Source organism: Callorhinchus milii, unplaced genomic scaffold, assembly GCF_018977255.1.
Source record: "Callorhinchus milii isolate IMCB2004 unplaced genomic scaffold, IMCB_Cmil_1.0 Scaffold1, whole genome shotgun sequence".
In the NCBI taxonomy this organism is placed as follows: Eukaryota; Metazoa; Chordata; class Chondrichthyes; order Chimaeriformes; family Callorhinchidae; genus Callorhinchus; species Callorhinchus milii.
The window spans coordinates 36,336,015-36,354,336 of record NW_024704742.1 but is presented as its reverse complement, the minus strand read 5'-3'; the positions used below and the strand labels follow the sequence as shown (position 1 = coordinate 36,354,336).

At 41.5% G+C, this 18,322-nt stretch overlaps 1 protein-coding gene and 1 non-coding gene across 2 annotated transcripts in view; both read right to left on the bottom strand.

Annotated features, from left to right (window-relative positions):
* cds1 (CDP-diacylglycerol synthase (phosphatidate cytidylyltransferase) 1) overlaps positions 1 to 18,322 on the bottom strand; it is a 44,949-nt gene that overhangs the window by 21,254 nt on the left and 5,373 nt on the right. The window lies entirely within an intron of this gene.
* Positions 15,796 to 15,867, bottom strand: trnap-cgg. Its single transcript has one exon. It is a non-coding gene; the product is annotated as a tRNA-Pro (tRNA).

The following is an 18,322-nucleotide window of genomic DNA, read 5'->3' as shown; positions in this document are numbered from 1 at the left end:
GGACCACATAACAGAAAATTCTTTCCATCAGAATTGCAAGACTTGCAGAAATTACATACAGTATTTTCTCCCACCATAAACTAAAAACCTTCTCATATTCACTGCATTACAACACTTAACAGAATGTCCATCACCACAGAACATACCCCAAAACAATCTTTAAAACTCAAGGGAGACTTATTCCATTGATCTGGACTAGATTCAATCTAAGGTTCCAGAAATTCATATAGTTTGTACTAAAGAGGACCCCCACACTTCCAAGTGGCAATACACTGTGATACTCCATTCAGTGCCTATTGTAAGAAATCTCATAAGCATTGTTCAACGTGTACCCACTAACACGTGCAGCATCACCCCATCGGTCTATCAGTTTCTCTCCTTAGGGTCAATAGATCAAGCTCTACATCAGAAATTGAGTTCATAGTCTCGGGACCTATGCATTGTTAGTGGTTTCATCCATCAGATGAGACAATACACCAGGTCATGTCTGCCTGTTTGTCACATAGACCCCATTAAACTATTATTAAATTGGTCATTGACCTCCTGGGTCTTTGTGGGACCTGTTGTGCGCAAACAACATTAACATTAAATTACATCTGTATATCGCCTTTCACGTCGGGAGAACGTCTCAAGGCACTGCTCAGCCAGGGATTTGGACCGGTGTGCTTGCTTACAAAAACGGTTACTGCACTTAAGGGTAAATACTCTGTAGTGTTTTGTGATAGTTTGATGTGGTTATATGATATATGCAATAGGCATTGCTATAGATATGTGCTGTCAATCTAGTGCAATTGGTGGCACTCTTGTCTCGGAGTCAGAAGGTTGTCATTCAATCCCCACATCGGGATGTTGAATTCGTGATCCAAGATGACACTCCAATATACTGCTGCATTGAGATGTTAAAGCTGAGGTCCTGTCACTGCCTGTTCAGATGGATGTTAAAAAGAAGTTTCCTTAGAACTATTCAAAAAGTTTCTCCCAGTATTCTCATCAACCACCCCCCACCCCCAAATAAGATTGGTCATCCACTTCATGGCTGTTTGTGGGATGCTGCTGTGCGCAAAATGACTGCTGCATTTGCTTTGAGACAACCTCCTGACATGAACAACACTACAGCAAATGTAAGGATTATTTATTATCATTATTAATACACGTTTTATATATATTGTTCATTGAATATTGAACTAATGTATTAAACTTATCACTATAGACTGTAGATTAATGCAAGGATTATTATTATTATGATCTCCGAATGTACAGCGCCTTAGGACGTCTTCCCGATGTAAAAGGCGCTTTATAAATGTGAATTTGTTGTTGTTTTATTATTTAAGTAAAAAGAGAAGAATATATTCTAAATGTTTTTTGAAAAACTCCCATAAATGAAAGCTGCCTTTGTTGCTGGATGATGCATAGCACCACATAGAATTTTTTCAGCAAGGTTTTCCCTAAATCTTGCTGCAGTTGAAGCTTTCCTATACATCGAATGTAGCTAAACTATGGTAGACTGCAGACAAAGCAAGGGCAATGCACCATAAAAACTGATCCTGCGCCAATAACACAGTGCTGCTGTGCTGTGTCAATCCAAGCCATGTAACTAATCAGAATAGTTTTGTTGTAGTCAGCATTACCAAATGCAAAAAATCTAAAGCCTTCCAGCTAGAAATGAGCAGATACATTTGTTCGTTCACACAAAGTTTGTGTTTCAAGATTATGTACCTTCAACTATTTGCCGCAATTATTCCATTAACACACATAACCTCCCTGGTCTGTCGCTCAAACTTACCGAACCTGCGCACATCCTCGGCATCAGGTTCAACCCACAACTGTCCTTCCTTCTCCACCGCAACAACAAAAACAAAATTCACGTCGGGAGGACATCCCAAGGTGCTGGACAATCAGTGTTTCAGATCCGAGCTGGGGGTTGGGACTGGGGAGGGTGGAGGGCAGAGGAGGAAGGAGGATGACCAAAGGCACGGTCGAAGAGAGGGGTCTTGAGACGGGTCTTGAAGGAGGAAAGGGAGGGGGCGGGAATGCGAGATAAAGTTCCAGAGGATGGAGGCAGAATGGCTGAAGGCCCGCCTGACAATGGTGGGGCGGGCGAGGCGGGGGACATGACGCAGGCCGGAGCCCACTGAGCGAAGGGAGCAGGCAGGTTGGTAGGGGGTTTGGAGGTCACAGAGGTAGGGGGGAGCAAGGCCATGGAGGACGTTGAAAGTGAGGATCAGGATCTTGAGCAGTATCCTCTGTGCGATGGGAAGCCAGTGGAGTCGGGTGAGGATGGGTGATAGGGTCGCAGAGTCTGGTGCAGGAGAGGAAACGGACTGCAGAGAACTGCATAATCTGCAGCCTATGAAAGGAGAAGTTGGGGAGGCCAACAAGCAGTGAGTTTGCGCAGTCGAGCCTGGATGTTATGAAAGTGTGTATGAGGGTCATAGAGAAAGGAAATAGTAATCCTATCATTGCGGGTTGAGATTTACTTCCTAGGTTTATTTTAGATTAATCACAAACATGGCTGCAACAACACTTTGAATTTTGCAACCTGTTTGCTGAAACCCATTACTACATTATGGTATTAGAACTAAAGTTTCATAAGAACGAGAAGCTATCTTGATCCAACATTACAAAGTGTTTAGACAGGATGCGTTTCGTATTTCCACGATAGCAAAATGTTTTAAAACCTGCACTAATTTTCAAGTATGAGAATTTTATTTATTCCACTCTCCCTCTGAAATCACATTCATTCTACATACAAAATCGGAGTCCTGTAGCTCAGTGGTTAGAGCACTCGCTTTGCAAGCGAGAGACCCGAGTTCAATTCCCGGCAGAGCGAAACCTTGGGCAAGTTTCCTTACTCCACACAGAGCCTAATAATAATCCCTCCAAAAAACAAAAACAATAATAAATTGGTCACTTTCAATCTCCGACTGTTTGTGGAACACTGCTGTGCGCAATTGGCTGCCGCGTTCGCCCACAGTATATTCTGTGAAGCGCTTTGGGACGTCTAGAAGACGTGAAAAGCGCTATATCAAATGCAAGGATTATTATTATTATTAAAATAATTTTCCATTTAAATATAAAAATATTTCAATTTATCTTTTTGCTACGTATCAAAATGTTGATCATTACACTGGAGCCGAGCTGAATGAAATCAAGAGCAGTGTAAGCTTTGTGAGCCTGTCACCCCCATCCTTGCCCTGCTTCACTGGCTCCCCATCCCCAAAGGATCAAGTTCAAAATCTTTGTCCTCACCTTTAAAGCCCTTCAGTCTTGCTTCTCCCTACCTCTGCAACCTATTAAAACTTCACCAACCCGTCCTCTCCCTCCAATCTGCCTGCTCCACACCCCCTGCCCTGCCTGCTCCACTATCGAGGCCGGAGGGTGGAAAATCAGGCCTTCAGCTTTTCTGCCCCACCCTTTGGAATTCCATCCTGGAGTCTCTCCGCCTCAGCCCCTGCCTTGCCTCCATCAAGGTCCGTCTCAAGACCTTCCTTTTCGACTGTGCCTTCAGTTATCTTCCCTCCTCCAACCCCTTGCCTTCTACCTCTCTCTGATCCCAACCCCAACGGGTCCAACGGGTGGAAACCCCTCACTGTCCAGCACCTTAGGATGTTCTCCTTTCGTGCTATATGAATGCAATTTCGTGTTATGCTCTATATGAAACAGTATTAGGAATATTCAGCCAAAATGAATAAAAATCAATGATGAAGCTCTGATAAACAATTATTCTAAAATTTGCTCCTCAAAAATACAATGAATATTTAACACAATAAAATCAAAGATATCAGAATAAATTTGAAGCAGTTTTTTTTACAACTGAAAAACCAATGTAAATCACCAAAGTCATACATACGATGCACACACAATACTGAGATTACAAAAAGGACCGAGACGAGATAAGAAATCAAAAAATATAATGGTTAGGTGACATTGAGCCTGCATTTCAAAATCCTACAAAGTAAAATAAATCACAAAATGAGAAAGGTCTAGAGGCTTTAACAGCAGCAACAGCAATAACCTATAAAGAGCCTATCTTGTAGGATAAAAGTCTCAAAGAACTTCGCAGAAATTATATGAAACACCCAACAGGGAGGACAAGGAGAATTTGAGTGGGTTTACAAAGGCACATTCAAAGGGATAATATATATTTTTAAAGGAAGTGAGAATGGGAACAAGGTGAAGGGATTTGGGGAAATAGTTCCAGAGAGTGGGGGCATAGTGTCTGAAGGCTTGACAGTCAGTAGTGGGGCAGTGATAGTAAGGAACAGCAACAAACCAGAGTCTTAGGAACATTGGTGAGAGAATGAGGTTTGAAAAGATGGGGGAGTCCATGCAGGATCTGAAGGTCAAGGAAAGGGAATTGAGAAACACATTAAGAATAAGAGATGGTGCAATAAGTTTTGATTCACAGTGAAAATGCGTAAAGAAGTGCATATGAAACTTCATATTCAGATTTGTTCCTAATAAAACAGAACATCTTCCACTGAGTGATTGTTCAATGCACTGCAATAAAGTAATCAATATGCTTTGCCTAATCCTGTACTTTAGGCCTTTGTTGATATTCACAAGATCCCTTGTAACCCTAAACCTGTATGCCCTTGGTTGGCTGTCTCAGTGCATCTGAAAGTATTGTTCTGGGTTTACTTTCTCAATCCCATTTAAAATATTGTACAAGATCCCCTCTGAGATGCCGCCTTTCAAAACTGAAGTACCATATCTTAGTCTTAAGATAGTACGTATCTTACTCTTGTGTTCTGATGAAGAGTCGTGGACCTGAAACGTTGACTCACTTTTATTTCTACTTAGATGCTGCCTGACCTTGAGTCTTCCCAGTGATTTCTGTTTTTGTTTTCAGATATCCAGCATCTGCAGTATTTTGTGTTTTGTACCATATCTTATCTTATCAATGCTCAACCTCTAACACTGGGGATCACCCTCTGCCCTATCTCCCCTTATGTCATAGCAAACAGATCTGTATGTAGTTCTCTAGGTGCGGCCAGATCAGAGAACTACACAGCTTGTGTATGACTTCTAGGTTTCTCAACTGAATTTATTTGGCAATATAGTCACAAATCCTGTTTGCCTTCTTTTTTTGCTACCTCAGTCTTTTGATCAACTAACACCTCCAGATCTCTCCCATTCCCACTTCGCAAATTCTGTGTTCTACCAACACTACTAAGTTTTTGCATTTCTCAAAACAACACAAAACTACATTTTATTTTGATTGATAATTATAACAATCCTTGTATTTGATATTGGCCTTATAATGTCCTCAAGACGTCTCAAAGCGCTTCACAGAATATACTGCAAAGTGAATTTACTGTATAGTATGTGGGTGAAACGCGGCAGCTAATTGCACACAGCAGTATCCCACAAACAGTGTAAATTATAGTATAAATAGTCATTCAAAACTACTTAGGCAGAGTTTAACTGCATATTCCACTGTTTGCCTCCATTAAAGAGCTACGATCCACACAAAGTTGCAGATTTAGTAGTATACTCTGACAATTCAAATTAACCTGATAAATGAAATACACTAAAATGGCACATGCCTAACTTCAAAACAAAATGCAGGCTAGAAACAAGTCACCTTCCCATCCTTCATAATTAACTGCAGTCAATCTTAATTAAGATACTCTGTATTATTCCCAATTAAAGCTTTATTTAGACCTAATCCCATCTGAATAGCTCAGGGTAAATTGGGCTGTTCAAATACCAAAGGACGACCTTGATTCCAGATGAGAGCACCTGAACAAAACAAATAAGGTGACGTGTAATTTGCCAGGGCTCTCTCAAAAATAAAATTTAATACATACAGCTCTCATCTACATTTGTGATGTCACCATTAAAAGCGCTTGTAGATAATACACACAAGTGCTTTTAATGGTAATCTTTCCCTCCCCTCCCTCCACAATATCTTTCCCTCCCTTCTCAGCATCCCAAAGGGTCCGTCAACTCTATGACTCACTGGTTCATTCCTCTATTACCACCTGCAGTTGCTCTCTTCCTCCCGGCACCTTCCCATGTCAGCACAGGAGATGCAATACCTGCCCTTTCACCTCCTCCCACACTGTTTGGGGACTGTCCGGGGCCCCAAACACAGTTTTCAAGTGAGACAGCGATTTACGTGTACTACCACCAATGTAGTTTACTGCATTCACTGCTCACGATGTGGTCTCCTCTACACTGGGGATACCGAACGCAGATTGGGTGACCAATTTGCCGAACATCTCCGTTCTGTCCGCAAGCACAACCTTGAGCTTACGGTTTCTTGCCAATTCAACTCTCCCTCCCACTCGCACTCTGACCTCTCCATCCATGGTCTCCTACGCTGTTCCAATGAGGCACAGCGCAAGCTCGAGGAACAGCACCTCATTTATCTGCTGGGGACCTTCCAGCCCTCTGGCCTCAATATTGATTTCAACAGTTTCAGACCATAACAGTTCACTTTCCCCCTCCCCCACTTCTGTGACCATTACCACATCATCTTGGTCCCAGACACACCTTTTCTCTCCATGATCTGCCTGTTTTGTTGCAAGTTCTTTCCCCCCCACCTTTCGTTCTACCATATTATCACCTCTATTCCCTTGCTTCGTGCAATCCCCCTCTTTGTTCTGCATCATTAACACCTCTTTAACCCATCATCCCCTGTCCTCTACCCCATTTACTCCTTTGTCTTCCTTGTCCTGCCTCCCCACTCTCCGTTATCCCTTAAAAGCCTCTCCCTCCCCACATGCCCCAGTTCTGACAACGGATCGTGGACCAAAACGTTGACTCACTTTCCTTTCTCTTTGACTGTGCCTTCAGCTCCCCTCTCGACTCTCTACCCCCTCCTCGCTCCCTCCCTTCCCTCCCCTCACCCTGACCATTTCCCCCCTGCTCGGGTCCTGACCCAACTGTACAGCGCCTTGGGACGTCCTCCCGACGTGAAAGTTGCTCTATAAATGGAATCTTGTTGTTGTTTCTCCATAGATGCTGCTGAGTGTTCTCAGCTACTTCTGTTTTTGTTTAACTTGTAGATAATAGTTTCATTGTGTTACCAGTTTCCAGTATCTTTTCATCACAGTCCAAGCAATCTATCATTGTTCAGCCATTATTGCCATAGCACTTTTAAAATGATTCGCTGCATCTTACTATAAAGAACTGTTTAAATCAATATTTACTGTAACAGAGTACTAAAAATAATACTTCACCCTTATCAAAATGTATCTTTTATCAAAGCACCAACTAAAATGTTTTATTTACAGTGCAAATCAAAATCAAGCAAAATAATGCAGCTTTGGATTAAGCTCGGTCTAAAGTCCTGATGTTACTTGTTCACTTATCAGAAGATTGCAGGTTCAAGCTACTCACAAGCACTTGAGTTCATAATCTAGGCCTAGGTTGACACTCCAGTGCACGACTGGGATAGCGCTGCGTCAATTAGATGTTTAAATCAAGGTCATGTTAATTTGTTCTAGCTATTCAGGTGTCCATTAAAGTTGCAAGAGTATTACAGTATTGCAAAGATCAAGGAGTACTCCCAACGTCCTGGCTCATATCCCCCTCATCCAAATTATACAAAGAGACCAAAATACTGTGTAGTCATTCATATTGACATTTGTCAGATATTGCTGGCACAGATTAGTTGTTGCATTTCCCTATATAAAAAATATTATATATCTCAAAATGATAAAGCGCTATATCAAATGCAAGGATTATTATTTTAAAAAATCAATGTATGAAGGTACTGAAAATGTTGAGGTAAGCACGAGATCCAAACAGAAGTGTTACATTATACTGTAGTTTACCCAAGTCTGCCATACTAAACACACGTTACGAATTCCCTTTGAGAACAGTTCTCATTCATCACGGTGAAAATGAAATTGCCCAGATACAGCATAACAAACAATACATATTTATTCAGTGTCTTTCATGTCGAGAGGATGTCTTAATGTGCTTCACAAAGCTTGCTGGGCACCGCAGCATATCAAAGTAACATTTCTAACAAACTACAATACAACATTCAATTTAACCAACTATTCGAGTAATTAGTTACCTTTAATTCCCAATACAAACCTCCATTTATCATTAACTAACACAGCTTCCTGGTATGATGAACTATAGTACTGCTGTATAGCTCCACCTGCAATTAATGGCACACCAGGTAGTAGCAATACCTGCATTACAGAGGTCCAAGTAGGTAGCTCAAAATTATCATAAGTTTATTGACCCCCCCCCCCCCCCTCAGGCTACATGCTGTGCTGCCTAGGGAAAGCAAACAAGAATACATGTAATACTTTCTACCAGCATGTCTGCTCAGCACTGTACCAGATTTAAAGATTCAGACTAGTTCTAAACATTAGAAAAAGTACTGGATCCTCACATCACTAACCCACGTTTCACTCCTAGCCTTATGCTGGCTTACTCATTTGTTCCTCAGCTTTGTTAGTTCTCCCCCGGGCCTTTAGTTTTGTGTGCTATGGTGGTGCAACGTTTTATCCCCTGTGCAGAAAGCATCACCCTGTGTCTGAAAAGTACATGTTGCAGCAGTCAATATGAACCAGATTGTCTCCATTTCATCACAGCAGTACAGCTCAAAATATTTTAAAAAAAGCTATAATTTGCCATTAATTCATTCAAGATTCAGTTGGCAGCACTCTTGCCTCTGATTCAGACAGCTCTGACTCAAGCTCCATGTCGTGACTTTGAACTCGCATTGAATTCTATAACACACTGAGACTTGGGATCCCAAAGTCTAAGATGATACTCCAATGCATTGACAATGTGCTGCATCCAATGCATTGACAATGTGCTGCATTGTTGGAGGTGCCGTCCTTTGGACGAGACGTTGAATTGTGCACATGTTCAGGTGGATGTTAAAGATCCCAGGGCACCATTCGAAAAGAGAGGGGAGTTTCTCCCAGTGTCCTAGCCAACAATCCCCCAAATAAAATGGGTTACTCACTTCAAAATACACAGTCATTCCACTTTACAGTGGATCCTGTGAGTGTTTTGAGGCATCCTCCCAATATGAAAAGCACAACATCAGTTGCAAGGATTAATATTTTTATTATTCTTGGCCATAGCAATTTTGATTCTATACATAACCGAGAACTCAATATTTCAAAATGATCTAACACAAACCATCAATTCTGGAAGAATCTGCAAAAAATAAATCACTTTATTCATCCGAAAGAGAGGACTGTGAAAGTAGTGGTTAGAAGAGGCTGTTGGGTGGTTTCTTGTACCATGCTCCGGGACTCTACCCCATGTGAAGAGCGCTATATAGATCCAAGTTGTTGTTGTTTACAACCACTATGAAGTCATTTAAATTGAACACCTAACCCTTAGTTTGGAAGTGCCAGATAACTGGGACCCAAACTTTTTTTAAAAATATTTTTAAGCATTGGAATTCAGTCTTAATTTGGAAGCTGATTTTCCACTATTCTTTTTTTAAATATAAGCTTTCAAATTAGAACTGAATGTACTAGGCTTTTCCAAAATTCTGTGCCATCTAACATTTTACGTCAATGGATTTAAACCGAAGAATTTTAATTGTTTGCCACAAGGACAAATTATTTCTCAAAATACCTCATTGGATAATTTAGGTCAGAACAGTTAACTCAGGACACGTAAACTTGACAAACTATAACCCATAATCTAAATTGCTAACATTATTCCACCTCATTTATACTGCATATTTCACTGCTACAGCACAATCTCCGTCATGTTGACCCGAGGTTAATTATGTTGCCATATGAGCTGATTTTCAACTAGTATTTTTCTTCCAGTTCAACACACTTTTAACTGATTATTATCCCTTATTAGCAGCCAGTGAGAAGTCTCAAATAGTGATGTTTAGACAATTCAATATGCGTAAACAGTCGGGGCACTGTCCTTGAATGGTTTAGGTCGTACCTTTCTCACCGTCTTCACTTTGTCTCAACGAATGGCTTCTCCTCCACCCCCCGTACTGTCTCATGTGGTGTCCCTCAGGGCTCTGTCCTCGGTCCCCTCCTCTTCACCCTCTATATGCTCCCCCTTGGTGACATCATCCGCAAACATGGGGTTAACTTGTATGCGGATGACACCCAACTCTACCTTTCCTCCTCTACTCTCAACTCCACGACCACCGATGTCCTGACAGCTGCCTGTCCGACATCGAGTCCTGGACGAGAGACAACTTTCTTCAGCTCAACGTGCGAAAAACCGAGGCCCTCCTGATTGGCTCACGTCAGCGCCTCCGCACCTCAGGCGCTGACAGCATCAGCATCCAAGGCTGCACTCTCCACCTCTCAAAGCCAGTCAGGAACCTCGGCGTTTTGTTCGACCCTGAGCTGTCCTTTCTCCCTCACATCCGCACTACAACTGGCACCGCCTTCCATCACCTCCGGAACATCGCCAGACTACGGCACTACCTCACCCCTCACGCTGCTGAAACCCTGGTCCACGCCTTTGTCACCTCAAGGCTGGACTATGGGAACTCTCTCCTCGCCGGCCTTCCCGCCACCTCCCTCCACAAGCTGCAGGTCATTCAGAACTCTGCAGCTCGTGTACTGTCCCGCACCAGGCTTCGGGACCACATCACTCCCACCCTCGCTCGCCTCCACTGGCTCCCCATCCCCCAGAGGATCGAATTCAAGATCCTCACCCTCACCTACAAGGCCATTCACAGCCTCGCTCCCTCCTATCTCTCTGACCTACTATCCCCCAACTTACCTGCCCGTACCCTCCGTTCCTCTGGCTCCGGTCTGCTCCACGTCCCCCGCCCCAACCGCCCTACCATCGGTGGTCGGGCCTTCAGCCTCTCAGCCCCGAGGCTCTGGAACTCCATCCCCCAGTGCCTTCGCCGCCTCCTCCCTTTCCTCCTTCAAGGCCGGTCTCAAAACCTTTCTCTTTGACCGTGCCTTCAGCTCCCCTCTCGACTCTCTTCCCCCTCCTCGCTCCCTCCCTTCCCTCCCCTCACCCTGACCATTTCCCCCCTCCTTGCTCCCTCCCTTCCCTCACCCTGACCATTTCCCCCCTGCTCGGGTCATGACCCAACTGTGCAGCGCCTTGGGACGTCCTCCTGACGTGAAAGGCGCTTTATAAATGGAATCTTGTTGTTGTTGTTGTTGTAAACATGCATGTATAGAGTTGCTTTTGCATTATCATGGTTGTCATGAAATCTTCTCCGCAATGTATACTGGATAGTTTCCAAAGCAGCCATGCCCTTGGGCACTTTTTGCAACAGAATCATTTCCTGAAATGGATTTCTACAAATTCTGCAATTTAAATGCAGCAAAATAGAGACTTGTGTATTACTTGTGTAATTTATTCCAATTGAAAAGAACCGATTCTTGTTAGGAGGTTGCTAAATTGCAATTTTGTTCATTTGCATTGAATTTAGTGCAATTTTGTTCATTTGCATTGAATTCTCTCAGATAGTAATGCCAAAAACAAATGACTGTATAATAATCGCAGTAGGACTATAGCATTTAAATGAATTTGAAAATAGGCACCTAGAATAACATTATTCAGTTAACAAAAGCAAATAACATGAATGACGATATAGTACATCAAAATATTCAGCTAAATAACAAAGCTCTCCATTTCTTTGCTTTACATTTTTATTATGAGCGCTGTTACTCTGCATTTCCTAGTGCTGCATCAACAGAATTTGCACAGCAACAGAGGTCCAGAATTACACGTACATTTCCATCTGAATCACTTTTGAATGGGGAGGAGTGACAGACTTTTCACTTACATGCATGGAGCACAATTCTTTCTCGCTTTCAACGTTAGTGTGTTGTTGCCAATACAAAAATTGTTTTGTTCAATCGGCAAAAATGAAATAATAGTTCATGAAGTAGTTCTGCCAGTTCCGAAACCTGACTGTCCAGTGCTTCGGATGTACTCCTGAATTGAAAAGTGCTATACAAATGTAATTTTGTTGTTGTTGTCCAATCCTCTCCCCCCAGTCCACTTTCATTTTCTACCCATATTGTGAAAGAAATATGTATCCCTGTGCAGGATGGTGCTATGTTACTTTGCCAAGTAACCACCCTTCATAACAGAGGTTATCACAGCTGAGACCAAAGCTGTCCTTACCTTAATGTCCACACACTTGCACTTTCCAGGAGGGGTCACTCAAGTGAACCAGGAAGCTTGCTTATTTCCAACTTGCCAAGCCTATGAGAATGTAGGAATGCGAAAGCTACATAAGACAGCAAATTTGGCTCTGATGAGAAACAAGAAAGTTCAGAGTTGCAGCTACTGCAGTCTTGATAAAATATGGACAAGAATAGGATATTCTATCAAATAACAAGGTTTCTCTCCAGGAGTGGAAGAAATATTCTGGCCCATATAAGGCAGCATTGTTCAGACTTTGCACAGTTCTGAGTTTATTATTGAATTATGAGTTGCTAAGCGGAAGGGAAGACTTGGCATAAGGTTCTTGGAGATAGCTTTAGCAATACAGATGTGATAATTCCATCAGATATGGGGGAAGATAGTGTGGTCAACAATGTTGATTGATGATGTAGGATTCAAAGGGAATCAAAAGAGATGGTAGCTGTTGATTGAACTTGCAAAACATACTGTATTAAGAAACTACAGTACCTTCAAAGAGAGAGCAGGCTGAAAGCAATGGTTAGTGATTCACAAATTCCATTCCAAGAAAACAAGTAGATGGATCGTTATGTAGATAAATATAAGGTAATGCACACTGGCACAAGAAACAGAAAATGTGCACAAAATGAAGAGACTTCCATTCTAAGAGATAGAAAAGTAAAGAATTTATAATTGTTGTTCATTCATGGAATGATTTCAAATACGAGGCTGCATCTCAAAGTCTCTGACTAATTCAAGGGAAGTGATTCTAACATTGTATAAGACTACGAATGAGGCTAAATTTGAATTACAGCACTACTTTATGTACAACTATGTAAATCCTAAGAATATTGAAGCATTAGAATTGGAGTAGAAATGAGCAACAAGGATAAATAATAATAATTTGGTTACTGCTGTGCGTAATTGGCTGCCGCATTTCGCCCACAAAATATACAGCCAATTCACTTTAATAAGAATAATAATCCTTGCATTTGATATAGCGGTTTTCACGTCTTCTAAACGTCTCAAAGTGCTTCACAGAATATGCTGTAAAGTGAATTGACCGTATATTTGTGGGCGAAACATGGTAGCCAATTGCGCACAGCAGTGTCCCACAAACAGTCGTGGATTGAAAATGACCAATTTATTATTTTTTTTTGTTTTGGAGGAATTAGTATTAGGCGTGTGGAGTAAGGAAACTTGCCCAAGGCTTCACCCTGCCTGGAATTGAACCCAGGTGCCTTGCTTGCAAGGCGAGTGCCCTAATCACTGAGGTACAGGACTTTACAGTATATTCTGTGAAGCGCTTTGAGACATCTCAAAGACATGATAAATCGCTATATCAAATGCAAGGATTATTATTATAATTCCAAAATTTAGAGCTCTAATTTACAAGGAAAGGATCACAGAGATGAACTGATTCACACTGAGGGCACACTGACCCAAGTCTTTAAACAATGGGTTATAGAGAGCAAGAATTAATAGATGATGCACGTATTTTATAAGCAGACTATTTGACTTAAATCTTGAGAGCAGAACTAGAGATCATAGATTTAAAATTAGAACCGAGTCTAAAGATTAGAATTCCTCCCCTCGCCCCGAAGCTATTGAAATGTACAATAACTTCCCATCAAAGCAACAGATACTAGGTTGATGAACTCATCCAGCAAAGGATTGAATACTTGAGAACAATATTGAAAGTATGGAAGTTGTATATAATTTACTGACCCATCAATGACAGCACACGTGAAATATGAAAGAATGCCACCTCATTTTTACCAGTCACATTGCACCAAATGTGGCAGACACTCTTTCTCCTCTGAATGTTGGATGTCTACTGCACACGTGCAACCAATATAAAGCTGTGTCAGTTGTCTTGGAGCATCCGGTGTGTCTAACCTTTATCATGTCGCTGAGCCCATTGATTCTACTTTCTGGTACAAGCCTTCTGGGCCATGAGAGAGGAATTGGATGCAAACTAGTAAGCTGATTAGGCAACTTCAACACACAAGTGTAGATTGAGGGAAGATTCTGATACAGGAGCCTGGAACTCACCTGGTGCAAAGTAACATGCTCAAAAACACCTTGGTGGAGTCCGTCCATGATGTGATTCAGCTGTATTTCACAATGATTCAGGCTTGCATCAGGATACACATAAATTCAAGTACAAACTACTCCTAGTACAACAACAACAAATTACATTTGTATAGCCCCTTTAACGTTGGCAGGACGCCCCAAGGGTTTGGACAGTCAGGTATTTGGACCCAAACTGGGGGTTGGGATCAGTAGGGGTGGAGGGCAGGGAGCATAGAAGTGTGACTGAAAGTGTAGTCGAAGAGGAGGGTCTTGTGATGGGCCGAGAAGGAGGCAAATAAGGGAACGCGGCGATGGGACTGAGGGATGGAATTCCAAAATGTAGGGGTAGAGAAGCTGAAGGCCTGATTACCAATGGTGGGATGGGGGGGGGGGGGTCGGGCGGGCAGGGGACATAAAGCAGGCCGGAGCCTACTGAGTGGAGGGAGCGGACAGATCTACGTGGAGTTAGCAGATCACAGAGGTAGGGAGGACACGAGACAGGATAGGACACGAGCTGCAGAATTCTGAATGATCTGCAGCTTGTGGAGGGAAAAGTTGGGAAGATACAACAAGGATATGAAAATTCCAGTAAAGTTACCAAAGAAAACAGTAAAATTATGTATTTCAAACTGCTTATGCAGTATTTTTTTAAAAAATCGACCACTTCTTTAATTGCCTTTTTCATCAGAGAAATACATTTCCCTAATAATCTCTCATTTATATTAATGAACTTTTACAACCTTCAGTGAAGCTCCTCGATTCAGCATAATTTTACAGGAATAGAATTGCTGGATAAAGAGCAATTTTTTTCCTCAGTAAAATAATTAATGCAATACATTCCCAAGAGTACAAAGTACAGTAAAGTTGTTTAAGAATGAAACTTTATGGAGTGTTAAGTATAGACCTACACCAAATACTGTACAAAATATAATTGCTCCAATGTGAGAAAATTGTTGACAATGTGAGAAAATCTATAAGATGCAACCTCTATGGTAGAATAACTTAAGTTGTAAATCTTCTCCACCTAAGAAATTGAAAGAATCACATGGCAAGATACCAAGCTAGTTAGTCAATCTCAATAATAATCTTTGCATCTTCTAGACATCTCAAAGCGCTTCACAGAATATACTGTAAAGTAAATTGACTGTATGCTTCGTGGGCGAAAGGCAGTAGCCAATTGCACACAGCAGCGTCCCCCAAACAGTCGTGGATGAAGTTTCCAAATAGTTTAAGGAATTATTACCACCGGAAAAGCGATCTGTCAATCGAGGAACAACCGGGTTTCTACTTACTGCCAGATAAACAGAGGCGTGTGGAGTAACAAAACTTGCCCAACGTTTCACCCTGCCGGGAATGAAACCCAGGTCCTCTCGTTTGCAAGGCGAGGGCTCTAACCACTAAGCTACAGGACTCCAATAGGGGCAATAATAATAATTCTTGCATTTGATAAAGCGCTTTTCACATTTTCTAGACGTCTCAAAGCACTTCACAGAATATACTGTAAATTTGTGAGCGAAACATGGTAGCCAATGGCGCACAACAGGGTCCCACAAACAATCGTGGATTGAGTGACCACATTATTATTTTATTTTTTTATTTTCTTGAGGGATTATTATCAGGCATGTGGAGTAAGGTAATTTGCCCAAGGTTTCGCCCTGCCGGGAATCGAACCCAGGTCTCTCGCTTCCGAGGCAAGGGCTGTAACCCCTGAGCTACAGGACGCCAATAGGGGCAATAATTAGGAAAACTGATCTACAAAGGTAGGTCGCACTTGCACATGTTGATTCCACCCATGAGCCCCCACCATAAAGCGACTTTGGAATGTAATAACTCAAATGTCGAATTCTCCAAATACATGCATTAACTTGTACTCAGTTGTATTTCATTGTGGACATTTCACGAGTGTCTTTAATTTATGGGTCATACGTGCCCTGTATTTTTCTATACAGAAATTCTACACACACCAACAAACCTTTACTCAGAGGCCCCACTTATATGTAGGCCACTTTGGCCCAGTGCCCTGAAAGGTTGTTAAAATAAAGGTTTGATTCTACTTGCATTGAATGTCTAATGTCAGCAAAACGTCTTGAAGCACTTCACAGGATTTTACTGCAAAGTGTAGTGTTTGTGTGTTCGTAGGCAAAACTTAAAGGAGAAAAGCAAAACCTTAAAGATTTCTATAAAACATACTGCTGTTATAAATCCTTAAGAGCTGAGAAGTTACGAAAAACTTACTAACACTGATTATAAGCAACATCTGCTGATGTGTGTGTCTGAGGTTTGAGTCTAAAATATCCCACTCTGAAATTGATAGCTAATGGCTGGGGCTGTTGAGGCTGGAATTCGTGCCCCATATCAAAACAAAATATAGTGTGGAAAAAAAGCAAAAATTACATGAAAGTACAGGAAATTTTATAAGTTTAAAAACCAAAAAGATTATTTACCTTGATGCCTCAAAAAGCAAACATACTAATGACGTCTGGTATTGAGATAACAACAACTTGAATTTATACAGCGCACTTCACGTGGGGTAGCGTCCCGAGCGCTTCAGGCATAGATGATATTTATAGATAATAATAATAATCCTTGCATTTGATATAGCGCTCTTCACGTCTTCTAGACATCTCAAAGCGCTACACAGAATATACTGTGAAGTGAATTGACTCTACATTTGTGGGTGAAACACGGCAGCCAATTGTGCACAGCAGTGTCCCACAAACAGTCGTGGATTGAGTGACCAAATTATTATTGTTTTTCCCTTGAGGGATTATTATCAGGCGTGTGGAGTAAGGAAACTTGCCCAAGGTTTCACCCTGCCGGGAATCAAACCCAGGTCTCTCGCTTGCGAGGCGAGTGCTCTAACCACTGAGCTCTAACAACCTTCCAGATGTATAGACTCGGAAGATCTCAGGATCAGTCTCCATGCTGTTATACAACTGAGGAGACTCCAGTCATTTGCTACAATGAACCCGTGTCCCTGGACGAGAAAGTATGGGATAAAAAAAAGTAGCTGAGGCAGTCTTGTTTTTTGTTCATTGATCTTTCCCTCGAAAATGCTGACATGCTAAATTGAGCCATATCTGGCAATGGATTCCAGACTGGTTGGAAATTAGATGCATTCTGCAGATACTGTGCTCCCCTGTACACACATTTTGCTGCTCTGCAGGCGTTCCAACATATGCACATAGTGTTCCTTGTTTTGTCATAGTCACTACTGTTCCTTTTTTATTCTGAATATTTGAAGATGGATTGCGACTACAGTATTTGAGAGCCCAAGCATGTAACACCAGACTGGTGAGATTTCACCTCTTCTCTGCCCAATTGGCTGCCATGTTTCGCCGACAAATATACAGTCAATTCACTTTACAGCATATTCTGTGAAGCGCTTTGAGACGGCTACAAGACGTGGAAAGCGCAATATCAAATCCAAGGATTATTATAGTTCCTAATTTCAGACACATTAGTGTGTATATAGATATATCAGATAGAGACTAGATATTTCCCCAGAGGAGACAAAATCATTGAGAGTTATTAAAAAGCTCCTGCAACATTCCTTGCGGCAGCTGGTTGACCAGTTAGAGGCTTATAGAAGAAGGCTGTCTGTCTCTGCCAAAGTTGCTGTTGGAATACGATTTCCATCAGATCAACAGGACAAAAATGGGGTTAACATTCACAATAAAGGTTTTGAGCGATCTGTAAAATCATCAACTCATGCATAATTAAATTTTGAGAATTATAATTCAAATTTCTTCTGTGTGGAATTAAATGAACCATAATCGTTTCCTTCTTTACACTAGCTAAATGACAATTTTCTGGGACTTACATTATGAAGTAGAGTTGAAGTTCTAGTTCTGTAACAATAAGCTATATTTTGTGTAATGAAAGGGTGAAGGTCATTCATTTTTGGATAGACAGGAGTAGAAGTTCACATAACTCAGCAAAGAGCATTAACGTACTTAAAATTAAAATTCTTCACTTGTGATTTAAATACTTAGTTGGTATTGTGGCATGTGAAACTTTGATAACTGAGGATGATCTTTATAATGCATGCATTAGTGACTGTGGACGCTGGTAGAAAACTTCCTCATTTAAATGTCATGTACCCTTTGTTAAACTTAGAACATTACTTACGTTGGTCTAACTTTATCACTCAGATTATAATACAGTCAATTCACTT